The sequence below is a fragment of the Scyliorhinus canicula genome, chromosome 19, assembly GCF_902713615.1.
Source record: "Scyliorhinus canicula chromosome 19, sScyCan1.1, whole genome shotgun sequence".
Classification (NCBI taxonomy): domain Eukaryota; kingdom Metazoa; phylum Chordata; class Chondrichthyes; order Carcharhiniformes; family Scyliorhinidae; genus Scyliorhinus; species Scyliorhinus canicula.
In genome coordinates this window covers 96,639,119-96,645,118 of record NC_052164.1, presented here as the reverse complement: position 1 = coordinate 96,645,118, position 6,000 = coordinate 96,639,119, and positions in this window count along the sequence as shown.

Here is a 6,000-nt window from a genome sequence, read left to right as displayed (position 1 = left end):
CTGGGACACTGTGACATTTCCATTCTATTCACTCTCAGCATTTGTCAAGCCCGAATGAGAAACCCAACCGCGATGAGATCTGAATGTGGAGTGTAAGGTTCCCACTGGAGTATTAGCTCAGAGCAGTGGCAGGGGTAGGCAACAGAGATCAATGGCTGAGCTATTAATCTGAGCAATCACGCAGCCCATCTACATCTACTGGGATCGCACCCGCAATGTAATTGGATAGAAATGCTCTCCCCGGAACAGTTTTATAATCATTTAATTGAATTAGGACCAGCATCGGTGCATGTGGTGAGGAGTTGAACTAGCCGACTGCTTAACCGGAGTGCTGCAAAGAAATCAAGTTGTCCCCGGTAAGGGATGCCAGGCTCGCAATGCACCTACTCCCTCCCCTCCTCCCTCCCCTCCTCTTCACTCCCCGGCCCCTCCCCTCTGCCTCTGTCAAAGCATTTGTGTTTCGAGCTGCCTAAAAGAAGATGTCAGAGGGCTCCTTTTACTGTAATGTCCCCCCCACCTTCCAAATTCCATTAAAGCTGCTTGTGTGATTATTTTAGTTTTGGCGGAGTGAATGGGTAGGTAAAAGGAAAGGCACAATGTGATTTTTGCAGAAAGTATCTTCCCCCCGCCCCTTTGTATTCCTGTGCGGAATCTGCACGCTCTCCCCGTGTCTGCGTGGGTTTCCTCCGGGTGCTCCGGTTTCCTCCCACAGTCCAAAGATGTGGAGGGTAGGTGGATTGGCCATGCTAAATTGCTCCTTAATCGGGAGAAAAAAAGAATTAGGTACTCTAAATTTATTTTTTTTAAAGTAATGTATTGGTGACAGGGATATTTAGGAGTTACTTGACCCCATTCGGCCCTCTTCAAACAGTGCGGCAAGTTCCACGCTGGACTCTCTCATCGTGATCCATAGATTTTAACTCAGTACAGTCAATTATTCAGCCCACTCTTGACTATAAAACCTTAATATCAGAATCTTTTTAAACACAGAGATAGGCTACTCATGCTTGTGTTATTTGATTTCTGACTGCCCTGCTCTTTCCCCAAGGCCCTGGTACCTCCCCCCACCACGCCCCCTATTCAAGTGCATTATGGGGATAGGGTGGCGATGTGGACCTTGGGTGGGGGGCTCTTTCCAAGAGCCTGTGCAGACTTGATGGGCCGAATGGCCTCCTTCTGCACTGTAAATTCTATGATCTATGAAAACTGCTTACATCCGTCCTACAACCAGATCATTAAAACAAGCTCAGTGTCTTACCTGACCTGGCACTGCTTTATGCTGATACTGGACAGAAAATAAAAGTTCCTGAACATTGTCCTCCATCACTGCACTGGGAAGGAATATTTAGGGAGTAAGGTGAACTAGAAAGTGGGCAATGTCCGCGCTGTTAGTTTTCTATTTGTTCATGGGATGTGGACTGGCAAAACTTTACGGCCACTCGGCCCATCGGGGACTGTAGAATCGCCGTGGGGGGGCCGCTGTCAACGGCCCCCGACCGGCGTGGCGGGAATCCCACCGGCCCCCAGAAAACGGCGCCGGAGAATAGGGCAGCTGGTATCGGGGCGGGATTGACGCCTCCCCCCCCCCCCCCCCCCCCCCGGGGATTCTCCGACCTGGCGCAGGGTCGGAGAATCCCGGCCAGGGAATATGCATACTCCACACGGACGGTGCAAAAACACGTACATGCAGGTTGCTTGCTGACAAGTGTATGTGCAGGACGTAGCACCTGCTCACTGCTGCCGCTTCTGGCCGGAGGACTGCACAGTCCCATTTCCTTCTTATCCAAAAGGCGGCGGCCGCTGCCATTCTTAATAATACCAGTAGCGGCTGTTGGGCACTTCTGCAATCCGGGCCATCGCAGGAATGTCGTTACCGATTGCTCTGCTACCCTCCCAACACCCTCCCACAACCCACCCGTGGGTCGGATCCACACTTTGGAAAACCTTGTGGTACATAGAACATAGAACAGTACAGCACAGAACAGGCCCTTCGGCCCTCTATGTTGTGCCGAGCAATGATCACCCTACTTAAACCCACGTAACCCGTATACCCGTAACCCAACAATCCCCCCATTAACCTTACACTACGGGCAATTTAGCATGGCCAATCCACCTAACCCGCACATCTTTGGACTGTGGGAGGAAACCGGAGCACCCGGAGGAAACCCACGCAGACACAGGGAGGACGTGCAGACTCCACACAGACAGTGACCCAGCCGGGAATCGAACCTGGGACCCTGGAGCTGTGAAGCATTGATGCTAACCACCATGCTACCGTGAGGCCCATATTTCTACTACAATGCGTTGGTGATGGAGGGACTGCACAGTTAAGGTGGTGGATGGGTTGCTGATTGTCCTGGATTATGTCAAGTTTTTTGTGCATTGTTGGAGCTGCATTCATGTGGGCAAGCAGAGAGTATTCCATTGCATTTCTGATTTGTGTCATTTAGGATGATTGAGTCCCTACAGTGCAGAAGGAGGCCATTCAGCCCATCCCGTCTGCACCGACTCTCTGAAAAAGCACCGTAACCTCGGACCAATCCCCCACCCCATGCCTGTAACCCGATACTATGGATAATTTAGCATATCCAATTCACCTAACCTGCGTATCTTTGGACTGTGGAAGAAACCGGAGCACCCGGGGAAACCCACGCAGACACGGGGAGAACGTGCAAACTTCACACAGACAGTCACCCGAAGTCATAATCGAACCCGGGTCCTTGACGTTGTGAGGCAGCAGTGTTAACCACAGGCTTTGGGGGGGGGGGATTACTCACCACTGAATTCCCAGCCTGACCTGCTCACATGATCAACCTACCTATACGGCGGGTATGACTAATGTTCTGGTCAATGCCAACCCCCAGGATGTTGATGGCAGTTGTTTCAGCAATGTTATTACGTTGACACCAGGCTTCTGTATATCTTTGACAACTGAACTATCTCAGCATAATGCTGTGATGACTCTAGTTCTAAATATTTATTTACAAAACTTTCAAACATCTCAGAACTTACAGGTTTTCCAACAAGATCCTTTCCAGAACATTCTCAGCCTGGTGTCAGTTCTTAACTCTCTAGCTCGGGCCACAGGTTTGAGCAATCAAGCAAGTGTAGAAGGATCGGTGACCGGACTAATCAATCAAATCTCGAACCATGAAACCATTGAACACGACAGTAATGCTGTTGAATGTTGGAGGTGATTATATTCACATTGCGCTGAATGTTACTTGCACTAAGTTTTGAGGGAACGCATTTTGAAGACTGGCAAAAAGTGATTGGCATGTGAATGAACGTGTTCAACAAACATTTTTCAGTAAAAGAGCAATTCAATACAGCCTGTATAAGCTAAAAACATTCCTAAAAATAAAAATATCGCCATTCACTTATATGTAAGTGCTGACAGCGTCCGTCAGGCGTTGCGTTTCCAATGACACATTGTCACGTTTTATAAAAAAAGAACAGAAAGTCATACTGTAAAAACAAATGAAAGAAAATGAGAGTACAATCTAAGTGTTCATTTCTGAGCTTCGGAACTAAAGAGATTACTGAGATAACAAGAGGCAACCAATTGCCCAATCTACAGAAACCTCCAAATGACCCCACGGCTTTTTTGGACCACCAGCCCCATAGGGGGAATGATTCCCTTACAATATTAAGCTCATTAGAACCTTTCTCCTGGGGCGGCAGGGTGGCGCAGTGGTTAGCACTGCTGCCTCACGGTGCCGAGGACTCGGGTTCGATCCGAGGTCTGGGGTCACTGTCCGTGTGGAGTTTGCCCCGTGCCTGCGTGGGTCTCACCCCCACGACCCAAAGATGTGCACGATAGGTGGATTGGCCACGTTAAATTGCCCCTTAATTGAAAAAATAATGAATCGGGTACTCTAAACTATTTTAAAAACCTTTCTCCTGGATCCGACTCCACGAGACCACACCCACAATAAATCGGGAGGTAGAATCATACGTCTCCATTTCACTATAGCTACTGAATTATGTTTGTCACTAGTTCACAGGTTATTTACAATAAAGTTCCCTGTGCCAATAAGACTCAGATTTAAAGCTTCAGCCTCTCATCTTTGTGTTTCTACAGAGCTATACGTCATCATGCCCGTACCAAGTTCGTACAGCTGCCTGGGTTGAATCTCCTCTCACCTGTTTCAGCAATTTAAACATTTTTTAAAAACCTGTGCCAGCCAGGTGCCGGGTGGGTGTCAATGGGGTGCAGGCAAGTGCCAGAACTTTGAAACCTCGGGCGGGATTCTCCGACCCCTCCTCGTGCTGGGGGGCGGCGTGAATCCCGCCCCGCTGCTCCGATGCCGGCTGCCGAATTCTCCGGCGCCAGTTCTTGGGCGGGGATCGCGCTGCGCCAGTCGGGGGCCGTTGGCTGCGCCCCCCCCCCCCCACCCGGCAATTCTCTAGGCCCTGATGGGCCGAGCGGCCGCCCGTTTTCGGCCAGTCCTGCCAGCATGGATTAGACATGGTTCATACCGGCGGGACCTGGCTTGGAGGGCGGCTAGCGGAGCCCTCGGGGGTGGGTAGCGCAGGGGTATCCTGCCCCGGGGGAGGGCCCCCACCGTGGCCCGGCCCATGATTGGGGCCCACCAATCTGCAGGCCGCCCTGTGCCGTGGGGGCACTCTTTTCCTCTGCGCCGGCCTGTGTAAGGCTCCGCCATGGCCGGCGCGGAGAATAAATCCCCTACGCATGCGCAGGAAACACACCAATGGTCCTGCGCCTGCGCCAACTTGCGCCAGCTGGCAGAGGCCCTTCGGCGCCGGTTGGCCCGGTGCCAACCCCTCCAGTGCCGGCCTAGCCCCCGGAAATGCGGAGGATTCTGCAACTTCCAGGCGGCCCGACACCGGAGTGGTTCACGCCGCGCTTTGGCGCCGGTATGGACCACCCCGCCGATTCCGGGAGAAACTCATGCCCTCGTCTTCATCTCCAGCCAGATTGTAAACTGATCCTGTTCAGTAAACACAGTTTAGATTATGATGTGAATCCTTTAGGTGGCAAGTGCGAGTGTCGAACTGAGCCACACAAACCACTCTGAGCTGAGGTGGATGACAGTAATATGAGTGGCCATAAGAGGCACTTCAGTTTGTCAGAGCTGCCTTCGTCTCAGCAAGAGGAAATTCATTCACTGTCCCTACTCCTGATTCATTGCATGTATGTGTTGTTCAATTAGCTCAGTAAATAGTTCAGCATTTTTATACCATCAGGTGTGTGTGTGTCTTCAACAGCAACTCCTTGGAAAGGAATATCATGCAATACATTGAGTGAAGGAAGGAAAAAAATCATTCGTAAAAGTATAATTAAAATTAACCTGAACAAAATAGTCTTGATCAAATGACCGTAAAAGCAATATTTTTTTAAAGTAGGGATCTCTGGGGAAAGGGAGAGGGGTTCCTATCTCTGAAAGATGAGGCCAACATGATCCAGCGTTCAAGAGAATTTACATCAGGGATTGTCTGGATTCAGAAAGCATGGGAATAATTACAAAAATGTTATGCTCCAATCATGATTGTGCATTTAAATATTACCCATGGATCAATAATTTTCTATGGGCTGTAATGGGGCTAAATGAAGAGTGAATATGCTGGAATCGCTCAGATCTGGGGTATATTGTTCATATTGTTCTGCCGTCAGCTGCAGAACTGTGTATTTTAAATTTAAATTGTTTTAATACAGTGCGATAGGTTATTGCACCCTCTTTGCTTAAAGTGACAATGTCATGCCTTGATAGCTATATGTTGCCTCAGATTTTGCTGTTGAAAGCAGAGTTGGAGATTAATCGTGTTGGATCCAGCCCTTGGGCCTCATTAATATCCAGAAGGTTAATTCTGGGGGCTTTTAAATGGCCTGCGACAGCACACCAACGAGCGAACAAACATTAACTGGGACATTATCTGTGTTGAGGAAATGACCCAAAAAGTATTTTAAATAAAAATTGATTAATCATCTTTGAGAAAGAAGCACAGTGGTGATTGGAGTCTGATGGTATTCTTGTA